Source organism: Apium graveolens, chromosome 8 (assembly GCF_009905375.1).
Source record: "Apium graveolens cultivar Ventura chromosome 8, ASM990537v1, whole genome shotgun sequence".
Lineage (NCBI taxonomy): Eukaryota > Viridiplantae > Streptophyta > Magnoliopsida > Apiales > Apiaceae > Apium > Apium graveolens.
The window spans coordinates 181,771,501-181,785,407 of NC_133654.1; the positions used below are offsets into that span (position 1 = coordinate 181,771,501).

General features: G+C 35.3%; 1 non-coding gene across 1 annotated transcript; it reads right to left on the reverse strand.

Annotated features, from left to right (window-relative positions):
- Positions 1-13,523: 13,523 nt before the first annotated feature.
- Positions 13,524-13,630, reverse strand: LOC141681555 (small nucleolar RNA R71). Its single transcript, XR_012558983.1, has one exon. It is a non-coding gene; the product is annotated as a small nucleolar RNA R71 (small nucleolar RNA).
- Positions 13,631-13,907: the final 277 nt, after the last annotated feature.

Consider the following 13,907-nt stretch of genomic DNA (forward strand, 5'->3'; position numbering starts at 1 on the left):
AGATGTTCTAAGTATGATTGAGAGTCAGTCATGACAGTGATTAACCTCTAAAGACTGAGGCAATAACTTATGGAAAAATGGTGATATTTTTTTTTACTCATCAGATTTTAAGGAAAACATCTTCACATAAGCTGTGATTGAAATGAGGTAGAAAATTTATTTGGAGGTGGTTAAAATGACATTGACTGTAGGGAAATTTTACTATCAGGAAAGGCCAAAGAGGTGGCCGACACTTTAAAGGTAAGAGGATAATTATAGGCGCTTGTGCCAAAGGAATACAGTGCTGATGGTTGAAGCCGTAAAGGTTGTATTATGGTTTGGAAGATTGACATTCCTTCTGATGACTGTGCAATACCCAACCGTAATAGTAGTTGGTAAAGGTTTAATTCGTGTAATCGCCATGAACGGGCTATCTATCTTAGAAGGTCCTATCTTGAGAATAATCCAGGACCATATTTCAAAAAGGACTAAACGAACCTTTGAGTTAAGTCTTCAATTGAAGGCATACGATTAAGAATGGTATTAACCTGCTATCGGTGCTTTGATTGAAACTCTTCTGCAATTTTATATGCTTCATGTCATGTATGTATGTCAGGATCAGGAGTGTACTCCATGAATCATGAATGGTGATTATGTTACCTCCTTAGAAGGATTTGATACGACATGTATGGACTCCGTATGGTTAGCTATTAAGACTTCATGGAAAATGAATGACGACAGTAGGTCAGTGGTGGACCATAGTAAGGCAGCAATGATTCTGCGAGTATTGAGCTGATTACAACCGTGAGAGTTGTATTGGAATGGGTGTTGAGATTGAGTACCACTAATCGGGTCATGGTAGTCTATAAGTTATCATTGATAGACTAATTAAGTAGAGTATCTACCTAGTGAATTATTATTCTTTCTTATCAATAGAGGGTCGTATTATTATACGAGGAAGGTTGCGGTGCAAGCATAGAATTCAAGTAACGATGATGTCTAGAATGAGATCCCAGATTCGATTTTCGATGTCGAGGGAGTTTCAAAGGTAATTGTGTATAAGCTCGAGGAAGAGCATGGGTCCATAGAATGATGGACGGGATAGCGAAAATATTTAGGCACGTGAAATGCGATGCTATAATACTTGATGTTGATATAAATACATATATGTTTTGTTCTTCTATGACAAACCTCTATAGTTCAGAGGTAGATTCCAAGCCAGATATTTTATGGCAATAAAATTTTTTATGAATATACAATTCTCTTCAATTTGTTCTTTTCTCTTCTTTTCATTTCATGTAAGCTGAGAAGAACAACCCTTCCAGAAGGGGAGGTATTGCCGAATGACTATCTATCTGTGTGATAGAAGCCGAGTAGGATACCAGCTATTGTTTAATTGCTTGTCAAGTACTAAAGGCTGGCCACCTTCTGTACTAACTATGCGATATAACAAGTGTTCATGATCATAGTGATCTCTCAACAAATTCCTTTACTTCTTCATGATTAATCAAACTTTGGAAAATAGAAACAACTGAAAAAGGAGTAATAAAGTGGTGGTAGTATGCGGAATGGGAACACATTCGTGATACTAAGGTTGACGTGGTTATTAAAAGGTTATAGAACGCTAGCGAGCAAAAGTATAACCAGTATAATATTAGGAACGAAAGGTGATAGCGATTGCGAACTGGAAAGGAATGGGTATTGAGAAGCAAAAGTTCTAATGCTAAAAGCTATAATGAGAGTCTGTGCAATAGACTTGAAAGAATTTGGAATGATCATTTAACGCGGATTAAGTTATCTTACGACAATAGATCATATGTCAGTATTGAGGTATCGCCTTATGAGATCCTTGAGGGAAGACAATGTCGATCTCCCTTATGTTAGGATGAAGTTGTAGAGCGCAAGATGCTCGGACCCGCAGTAGTCCAAAGGACCAAGGATATGATAGATCTAATCAGAGGACGGCTGGTAGTAGCCCAAGATGGTCATGATAAGTATGTTGATTTGACACGAAAGGATAAAGAGTATGAAATAGGGGACCTAGTAATGTTATAGGTATCCCTTGGAAAGGATTGATGAGGTTCGGAAAGAAAGGAAAGCTAAGTCTACAATTTGTTGGACCCTTGGATATATTAAGACGTTTGGGAAGTTAGCATATGAGCTAGCCCTAACCCCGAACATGTAGCAGGTCGTAACGTGTTTCACGTATCAATGTTAAGGAGGTGTAATTCAGATGCCAGATAAATAGAGGCATATGAGCGCATAGATATGCAACCCGACGTAACCTATATGGAGCAACCAGGAAGGGTTATAGAGTGAAAAGGAACAAGTGCTTAGGAGAAGGATTATCAAACTAGGCAGAGTTTGGTGGTAGAACCACAATGTGGGAAAATTGACTCGAGAGTTAGAAAGTGTAATGCTAAGAAAGTATCCCCATTTGTTTTCTATCTGATTCCGGGACGGAATCCTTTTAAGGAGGGGAGACTGTAATAACCCCAATTTTTGAGAAATTTTGAAACCCTTATGAATAGTGTTTTTGCTGAACGAGAAAACTTTTCATGCCACGCTATGTAGGGGTTCTGTTATTGATCTTATGGGATATTATTAGTACTCTATGTGGTATATAAGTGTATGTAAAGATCGTCAGAATCCAATTCCGAACACTTTGATTTTTCACGGAAATTCACAAGATACGGAGAGAATTGAGTATAAGGTAACAGGATAAAAAGGATTTAAATTAAAGGATTATAGGAGAGGATCATAAAAGGAATATAATATATTGAGAAAGGTTAAGGGAACCTAAGTAATAAGATCCCGGGTATGATCCCTCAAACGATAAACGAGAACGAAAGATAAGCGAACCGTAAAACAAATAAGTGACCAAGAGACAAGCTTGTACAAGAAGCCAGGGATTGTGACATCATCAAACCACAAGGTGTGGACAAGTGGGAGCATTATGACATGTGCAAGGTGACATAGGCATGACAAGAAAGGAAGGAGATGTGGTGACTTTTTAACCACACAAATTCAAGGGCAAGAAGGTAATTGACTAAAGCAAATACAAAAACCTAGCAACCAAGCAAAACAAATCACAAAACACCAAATCCTCCATTTCTTCATGAAGCTCTCGGCTTCTTTCTTAAGAAATGGGAAGTCCAAGCAACTCCACTTACTATTTAGCAAGGTAATTATCTAAGCTTCCCCATGGATAGTTACATACTTCCTATAAGTTTAAGCTTCTAATTCCAAGCCAATCTTTTTCTATAAATCATGAAAGAAGATGGTGAATAGTGTTTTCAAGAACTAAAATTTGTGTTCTTGAAGTTTTGTTTAGATTAAGCTTGGATAAGGACTTTAAGGGTGATTCCAAGCCATTCTCTTGATTCTCCACTCTCCAAGGAAGGTATAAACTACAAACCCTAGCTTTAGTTGTGAGTAATTAGGATTGAATGTGTTTGATATAGCATATGTGAAGCATGATGCTTGATTGGTTGAAGTTTGGTTGAGTTGTAGAGATTAGTTGGTTTTGTTGCATTGTTGGAGTTGTAAATCTTGGTAATTAGTTAAAGAACCTAAGTAAAGCTTTTAGTTCATGTGAGGAATAAGTATAAATGGTTAATGTGGATTTGTTGGGGCTGTTATGATGTGGTTTGGAGGAATATTGGTTGTATGATTGAATTGGGGTTGATTTGTGGTTGGTATTGAATGGTTTAAAATTTGGGAAATCGCGTAAACATAGCCGTCGTAACGTCCGATTTTCTGTAGACTGTTTTTGTGCATAACATTAGGACCCGAGAACCCCCTGCTAGTTTATGACCACTGCCATGTTTAGATATCTCATGTTACAAGCTTCGTTTTGATATGTAGTTCGTTCGATTCCGACGCACGGTTTAGGAGAAACGACCGTTTCAAGTAACGGCGTTTCGCGAACGAAACTTTTCCCCTCACCTTACTTTGAAACATAGGTTAAAGACCAAAAAGGGTTAATTAATGTATGAAACATTTATGGTAAGTGTGTTAGGCAGTTGGTAAGACACTCGCGAAGGAATCGCTTTAAAACTCGTAAAGGTTAAATTATTAAAAATGGTGGAGCCGAGGGTACCCGAGTGACATAAGCGAATCAGTGAGCGCAAAACAAGCGTTAGAGTCTAAGTTAGTTAAAGTATAGATTTACAAGTGACTTTGGTTTAATTCCAACTTACTTGTTGCTTATAGGTTACCAGACTCGTCCCGAGCCATTCATAACCCCAGTCGCTCAGGCAAGTTTTCTACCCGTTATACTGTTGTTGTGATGAATATATGTATATGCATTATCTTGCGATAGATGCATGTTGGTTAATTAGCAAATGTTGCGATATATTGAAGCATGCTGATATGGTATATATATGCATGCCTGTTTCGTATTCTTGATTTATATATCTGTTGGTTCAAATGCTTATTCGTTGCATAATACCTATGCTAGAGATAAGCGGTATTTGCGTATACCCTTAGTATAGGGACCCAAAGGTGGAAATATTTTCTAAAACCGGGAGTCGAGGATCCCGAGTAGATTTTGTATATGTGGATATATATATATATGTATACTTATATATATATATATATATGGTCATAGTTTTCAAAACTATTAATCGAATAAGGGTTATTCGATTACTTTAACTTTATTTTATTATTGAATATTATTTCGAATATTCATTTGAGGACGTATGACTCCTTTTATTTTATTATTTGAATATTATTTGAATATTCATTCAAGGACTTATGACTCAGTTTATATTATTTAATGAATATTATTTGAATATTCATTTGAGGATCTATGACTCCGATTATTTGCTGAGATATATTCTGTATTTTATTAAAGAATAATGTTTCGATAATCAAACTTATTTTCGATTATTCAAATGAAGATAATACTTTCATATAAGTATATTTGTGGTTATTTAATACTCGTTTCAAGTATAAATTTTAATACTTCTACTTCAATTATTTTTATAAAGATTATTCTTTATGGGAATATTATTTAATTAATAATATTCAGTCATTTTCTAAATATTCTGGGGACTGATTTACTTCATTAAATCAGCTTTACTCCAAACACTCTATAAAGTGTTTTCGAGTCTTCAAAATGATTTTTAAAAGTTAGAGCGGATCCCAAAACTCATTTTTATATTTAAGATCTTCCTTTTTAAGGGGATTTAAATACTCGCTTAAAACCTGAGGGATCCGGCTCTGTGGTGTATTTTATATTCGCAACAAGGTTGCAGTTTTGGTAAATGAATTGATTACTTACCCAACGTTCGGGAAGTAAGTCCATCTATTGAGTCGGCATAAGCAACATGGGCTCAGTGGGCGTCCATGATAGTGTAAGTGGCTCAGTGAGAGTCCATCAAATGCATAAGTGGCTGAGTGGCAGTCCAGCATAGGTCCTAATGCGGCCAGGGTGATGACCAGTGGGGAATTCGTCCATCTACTAGTAGAAAAGGTTACTTATGGGTATCTTTGCCTGATCAGCAAGATATCTGGTTTATGCCAAAATTCTTTTCCTTTCCAAAATTCATTGGATGTTTCAAACTCTGTTCATACTTTACATAACAGAGGTTCCAGGAAATGTTTTAGAGATATATATATGTGGATATGTATATATCGGGACTAAATAAAGTATCTCATAACTTTTTCTTCAAAATATTTCAAAGATTGAATCTATTCAAGTCTTATCTTGTAGTCTCATCAGTGTGATGAACTTTTGAAGTTAATTATAACTTGAACGGTGGTAGTTCAAGTAGTATTTGGAAAAAGATATAAGTATATTGGAGTATCTTGTAACTTCATCTTTTAAACTTATATCTAGTAAATGATTATCTTATGTATGACAAAGATTTTCAGAAAAACATTGAGACAAGGTTAGATATATTAGATCACCTTGCAACGATATTTTTATACAGTTATAAACTGGAACTTTGTGTGTATTATGCATGGAAGAGGACTTCCAATATTTTGAAAAGTATATATATGTATATATATATATATACTGAATATTTTGCGACTTCATCGCATTAAGATATCAAACTTGGTTCATTTCTTTTGACCAAGACTTTCATGAGTACTATGAGAAGGCTCATATACTAGTAAGTATATACTAGTAATTATCTTACACACGATAAAAGATTCTAGTAAGTATCCATTTAGATACTTATATTATTGTTATCACTATATATTATCTTGCGAGCTGTAAGGCTCACCCTTGCTTTCTTCTTTCATCACACAACAACAGTTAGGAAAGATGGCCAGACTCCAGCAGACCCAGCGCAAGCGCGTGGGAAGCGTCCCGCGTCTTCCCGATGATGTTGTGGCTGCTATAGCTGCAGAGGTAGATCTATTGGTAGATCAGGCATTCTACTTTTGAGAATCAATTATGTATAATTATAACTTGTGGCAGATAATGGCAATTAACTGTAAATTTATCAAGTAATCATTTCGGGTTGTAATAACTTTTAAATTGTGGATTCAAAGACTTGTACTTATTTGAATTTCATCTCTGAGACTATAATGGGTTGTGGTGTATGTTAGTGTGGGGTCACAGCATAAGGTTGTTTATTATTAATTAAGTGAAGTGATATTGTGGAAAGAAAGACCGTGACGACCCGGATCCCCGACCCCGGATCTGGGGGTGTTATATTCTCCGTTTCTCTGAAACCCTAGTTCTATATTTCTTCAAATTTTCTTCAATTCTCGATGAAATTCATCAGATATTATACTTATATTTCATTATTCGTAGTTAGGAAAATGCGATTAATGAATAATCTTGTTTGGGTTGGTAAAATCAAAGCAATTTTTGGTGATAAAAATCGACGATTTATATATAAATAGAATGAGAATCATCAAATCGAACATTATATTAGTTGATTTTGATATTTTTATGTTCAGATTTTTTATCGATTCTAAAAAACCCCTAACGATTTCCTTGAGTTTAATTACAGGAGAAGACGGAGAAAGATGAAATACGTTGAAACGGATAGATAAAATGGCTGCATGCGACGTAAAAAGGATGAATCGGAAGTTGACTCAGTCTGCAACTGAGTCAACCAGGTAAGTCCTATTAGTCAGGCCAGACTATAGGCTCAGGTGAATTTTTCTTGTTTGTTTCAGTCTTACTTGGTTGATTCTGTGGTTAAGGGCATTCGACTGAAATTGAATTGAACATAATTTATTTAAATCGTATCTTATTCTTGATATGGATGTAGTAAATGGTCTGTGATATGTTTATGATACAGTTGTGATCTGATATTTAGCTTATTTCATGTCTGCTCGAATTAAAAGTATAAAGTTTCGGATTATTGCAAAATCATACGGTTGATGTAGAGTTTGCAACTGTGATTCTAAATTAAATTTACATATTCGAGGTTATGAGTTCATTTTGGAAACTGTTCCTTTAGGTTCCATTAAACTATATTGTTTAAGTCTTTGAAAATCTGTGTTGAATTGATTTAATGACTCAATTCTGCTTGTTTTAATAACATGAACCCTAGATAAGAATTATGATCGATGCTTTGATTCATGTTAATGTTACTTGGAGTTGATTATTGTATTTGTGACTCAGTTGATTTGAATTCGACTGAATTCTTGTTGCTGTGATTAAAATGGCTAATTGAAATAAGATTCGTGAATATTGTATGCTTGGCAGTCAAATTTATGCTATGCTTTTTTTGAGTGTTGTAAGAAAAGCGTTCTGTTAGGTATGATTTTTCTTAATCTTCTGCAGCACTAGTCAAAAAGCATTGCATTAAATAGAAATGTACTGTTTTGGTAAAATTGTTAGTGTTGTCACGTGCAACACCACGTTTAAGCATTGCATTATATTAAATTATTTTTGAGATTATAAAAATAGATATATTATCAAAGCAAATACAATAACTTTAACATTTTAGTCATTTATTTCCTTAAAATATAAAATGTAATATTTTATTTAATTTAACATATTTAGACATATATTTTATATAAGTTTAAATCGTAATTTGAATTTTTGTAAAATTATAAATTTTGAAAATTAAAAAATCTAAAAAAAATATTTTTTTAACCAAAATATAGGTTTTTCGTTGAAGCGTTTCATTATATTAAATTATTTTTGAAATTATAAAAATAGATATATTATCAAAATAAATAAAATAACTTTAAAATTTTAATCATTTATTTAAAATATAAAATATAGTATTTTATTTAATTAAACATATTTAGACATATATTTTATATATTTTATATAAGTTTAAATCGTATTTTTAATTTTTGTAAAATTATAAATTTTGAAAATTAAAAAATATCTAAAAATAATAAAAGGAGGGGAATAGAAGGGCCTGTAATGCAATGAAGCCCAATAATATTTGGGTTGGGCGGAGCCTAATCGAAGTACATGACCCAAACTGTAAAGACATGAAATATAAATTAGGGCTCCAAAAGTTCACCAATGGTCGGCTGCGATTCACCTCTTTCTTCTTCCTCTTTCAAGCGCGCACACTGACTGGTTCACTTGTTCTATTAGCATTAGCAGCTACGCTTACCGGAGATATTCCTCCTAATCAAACTATTTACATCAAAAACCTCAAAGAGAAAGTCAAAAAAGAAGGTGCTTTCCTCTCTCTCCCTCTCTCCCCCCTCTCTCTCCCACTTTATCCCTCCCTCTCTTCCCCCCTCTCTCTCCTAGGTTTTAAAATTTTAAGTTGAATCTTTAATATTGTCAATTGATTGGGTTTTTTAGTTTATTATGTGAAATTGATTGGGGTGTGATAAAGAACTAATTATAATATGAGGATTTAGTACTTATAATAGGCTCTCTATTAGTTTGCTTTATGTTTTGATTTTTAATTGTCAACTTCAAATATTAGGTTTTGAGTTGGCCATGGTTTGCTTTCATTGCTTAATATGCCAGTATTTAATATTTTTCCTGGACTTAATAAAGTAAATATTTTTAGGTATAAGATCCAAATGAACCTGGTTCACTATTACATTAACTGTTGTTGCGAGTACTATAATGATCATTAGATTGAGTTGTAACCAACACGTGTTTCACCAATCATTGATAACGTGTTTGAAAATTGTAACATTTAGTGTATGTAATGTATCTATGAACATGTCACTGGAAAATATTTTTTTCCCACGCTCTACATCCGTCAGAGAACCTGTTTAGTATCATTTGTTAATTGTCTCAAACATGGGGTTGCGTTGAAAAGGAGAGGAGTTCCCTAGCGAGGGCAGAGGCAGAGCGCAATGGCCGCAATGAGGGAGATGATATTGAGTATAGCTGGTATGTAGCTGATTTATATTGATGATAAATCAGTTTAGCCACCTTTTAAAATGTAGCTGGTATATAGCTGATATAACATCCTTTTATTATTGAGCAAGGGTCGCAAAATGTCATCAAAGCTATAATTTACTGCTTAAGTTACCAACTCTCTGGTAAACTTAATGTGAGGTATCAGGAATAACTATGATTTAATTAGAAATATAATGCTTATGTGTTAATTCACTTCCTTTTTTTTCAGTTGCAGTTATTACACTTTAGGAAGGCTAACAGAAAAAAGTGATGTGTTCAGCTTCGGGGTTGTCCTACTTGAGATGATAACAAGAGTTTATAATCTAAAGAAGCAGCTAATTGAGTTCATTGTAGAGAGAAAATGGTAAGTTTTTACATTGAATTTCAATGTCAGGTCTGAGGATCAGTTACTTCCGGTGTTCCCTTTCCATATCTATATTGTTTTCATCTTTTATTTAGATGGCTCGAGGAAATAGACAGAAAACAGGCTGAGCTGGTTTCAGCACAAATTGCGCTAGAGGAACTCCGGCAGCAGGATCGATTACTCACCACAAAAAATGACATGCTTATAGTACTTGTGCCTTATTTTTAACAACATCTTTTAACATGCAATGTTTTTCTGGAGAATATGTCTGGTAAATATGAGTTTACCAGTCATATAACATGCAATCGTTGTGATCTCGAACAGTCATATATCCATGTGGAAACCTTGTTTGGTGTTCCAGGAGGTCGGCTTCTCTATCCTCGCAGTGTGGAGGAGATCTTTAGAATTTCGAGGGTCGGAGAGCTGGATTGATTAGAGCGGTGACCGCTGGTATATATAACAAACTTTTTTCTTTTTTTGTTGCTTTAGTTGATTCTTTTTTTAAAAGTTATCTGAACTTTTTTTTTGTTTCGCAAATATTGACGAAATTTACAGTAAGTGCAAGCCAGGTACCTTTTTATTATAATATTGGTAGTTGAATTTTTTATTTAATCATGTATGAATCGATCATAGTCTGATACATCAAAGTTGTTACAGTTTACCTCTCATCTGATTTTACAACAGGGGAAAGGAACTCATTTATCTTCGTGGTCTTCCCAGTAAGCAGTGGGAAATTAGAGAGTTTCAGGGTGGCAAAGACCCGAAGAGCAGAGTCTCGGGAGAGGCTCTAAAGCTATCATTTGTCATTAATGTTTCTAGAAAGTTGATGGAAAAGGATGAGTGGCTATCTTTTGTTGCTGTCAGTGGCGATGAGTGGTTGAAATGCTATATGTCTTTCTTTAATTTTCTTGTTATTTAAATGCTAAAGTAATTCTTTTGTATGGGCCGGACCAGATTCCCAAAAAGTATTTAGTGCTGCACAGATTGTTATTTGAATTTCATTTCGAAATTCCAAGTACTTATAGTATTAGTATTCTATAGAAATTCTAAAAGATAATCCTGCTCCTCTACCAGATGTAGTCTCGCGCATCAAGTTCAAGAGACTTGACAAAATAGCCAGAAATATTATGCAGGTATGAGCAATGTAGTTGTACTTTTGTTTTTTGTAAATTGAATGGAGAAAACCTACAGAATTGAAAGCTGTTTCTTGTCTTTTGTAATTAGAGTAAACAAATAAATGTACATCGCTGATTCTTGACCAGGAAGCAGTGGAGGAAGTTAAAGCACAAAGAGAGATACCTGAAATAAAGCCTGGTTACATTATTCAGCTTAAAGTGGTAAAGAATGTTTTTAGAGAGGGACCTGTGTTGGTCATTTATATATGCATAAATACTAATATATTACGTGATCCTTGGCAGATTGGGGGTATTTACATCTACATTTTATTATGTTTCATATTGTCATAGGAAACACTTGAGAACAATACTACTATCAGACTAAGAAGGCTGATAACAGGAATTGGAGTTAAATCTCTCTTTCCATTGTAAGTTAATAAGGAAAAACTTCTGCTATTGTGCATATTGCTTCTTCGGTACTATTACTTATAATACATGTTTTCCAAAGGCTGCAGCAGATTACCAGAATGTTAATCAGAAGAAGAAGTTGTGTCTCTTACTTCAGATTTGCAGGATTCACCAATTCGTGTACCAGCAGAACAGTTTCTTACATTAAGGGGATTTGATGCCCCACCAATTTGATAAGTGGCATTTTATACCACTTAGAACGTCTTAAAATGGCTTAAATTGGTGTCTTGAAATCAAGTATTTTGTGTATTTGATGCGTTTTTCTAGTGTTTATGCATTTCAGGGTATTAGTTGCATTTCGGAGGAGGAATCATCAAGAATAAGCCTTGGCATGTGTTCACCATTGCGAGAGGAAAAGAACGGGCAGATTACGGCGAAGAAACGGAGCAAACCTGGATTTTTTCCAGTGGGGTCCTGCGCGCCCGCGCAGCAATGCTGAGCGGCCGCGCAGCAACCTGCGCGCCCGCGCAGCTATGCTGAGCGGCCGCGCAGGGTCGGGGAAAAAGATAAATTATTTTAGACTTCTACTTCTGTTTGGCTTCCAACTTCTATGTAATCTGAGTTTTATGGGACTATTATATAAGTAGATTTGAGACGTTTTCACAGAGAATATGAAGGAGATTATGTTTTAGATTGTGTTTTATGCAAGAAGCGAAGGAGATAAGGAAGAAGACCGATTTAGCACACAGCAACGAAGAGGAAGCATTTATTCTTGTGATTCTTGTTTCGTTGTAACGTTGGATGCTAGTTTTCTTGTTTGACTTATTTACTCTTGTGACGTACTCTGTTTTAATATAATTAGTTTAGTTATTATTTTCTTGTGTTTGTTTATCATGATTTCATATGAACCCATGATGGCGATAAGTTCTATTATGGGCTAATCGTGATCATGGGGTTGCAACGGATTTATTATGGAATTCTTTAGTTAATTGTTTAATACTTTAGTGTGTGATGATTGCATGATATCTAGTATTGGTTGTGCGTATTCGTCTTATGTGCGTCGCGAACATATAAGATAGGGTGTTAATCTCTTGTGAAGCGACGGTGGATCTTGAGGTTTAGAACTTGCCATGCTAGCATAGGTTCATGTACATTGTGCATGATTAGTGGGTAACTCTAACAGTTTTATTTGCCCTATGTAATCAAAAGGAATAACTTGTGCTTAAATCGTTGTGTTGTCAATTTCTGTAGACATATAGGAACTCAACATGATTGATGACTATTCAACTTCTATCTTAATTGTGGATGCTTGGTAGAATGGTATTAGTACAATGAAAGTTGGCTTTTATCAGTTTCGTGTTATTCGATTAATATCATCACTGTCACATGCTAAAGGTAATAACAATGGCTATAGAAGGAAGTAATAATGAAGTTGTGATCTCATGAGTGTTTTATTATTGATAATTTGAAGTGTTAGTTAAGTGGTTAATTAAGTAGTTAATTATAGTTAATATTTAATCAATATTTTTAAGTGTTATCTTAACATTGAGAAGTAATTATACATTGGTGAGTGAGTTTAATTAGACAATAACTTAGTCTGAGTCTCTGAGGGAACGAACTAGAAAGTATTCTATATTACTTGCGAACGCGTATACTTGCGTGAATATTAGTGCGTGATTTCGCCCTAACAAGTTTTTGGCGCCGCTGCCGGGGACTCGGCGTATTTGTTTAGTTTATGTACTTACCATCATTGGTCATTAGGACTCAGTGATTAGGACGTAGTATTTAATTACTCTTTTCGGTTGTGTTTCAGGTACTTTAGCAAGCGTTTATGCAAACTCGTTCTCGTGCTCGCAAGAGGACTTTAGATACAACTGAGGAGACAAATGAAGTTCTTGATACTCCGGAGAAGTTAGATTTTGAGGATTCAGATTCAGGCACTGAGCAGAAAGAACCAGTAAACATGGGAGATCGTATTGTTCAAGCTGATCCAGCTCTTATGGATTTTTCTCGGCCTAAAATTGATGACATTCAGTCAAGCATCCTTCATCCGGCTATTCAAGCTAACACCTTTGAAATTAAGCCGGGCACTATTCAGATGGTGCAGAATTCTGTTTCTTTTGGAGGAGCGGCAACTGAAGACCCCAACATGCACATAAGGAATTTTGTCGAGATCTGCAGCACTTTTAAGTATAATGGCGTGACTGATGAGGCTATCAAGTTGAGGCTTTTCCCATTCTCACTGAGGGATAAGGCTAAAGACTGGTTACATTCTGAACCAGCTGGGTCCATCACTACGTGGCAAGATCTTGCGCAAAAGTTTCTGGTGAAGTTTTATCCAATGGCAAAGACTGCTGCTATGAGGAGTGCTCTTACTCAGTTTGCGCAGCAACCTACAGAATCTATGTGCGAGGCTTGGGAACGCTACAAGGAAATGTTGAGAAAATGTCCACATCATGGAATGCCGGATTGGATGGTAATCACTGGTTTTTATAATGGTTTGGGAGCCCAATCTCGGCCCATGCTCGATGCAGCAGCTGGAGGAACCTTATGGGCTAAAAGCTATACTGAGGCGTATAATCTTATAGAGACAATGGCTGCAAATGAGCATCAAAACCCAACTCAGAGGATGACGTCAGGCAAGGTCGCAGGTATTCTGGAAGTTGATGCAGCCACCGCTATTGCAGCCCAGCTCCAAGCACTATCAATGAAGGTTGATTCTCTGGCTACGTATGGAGTT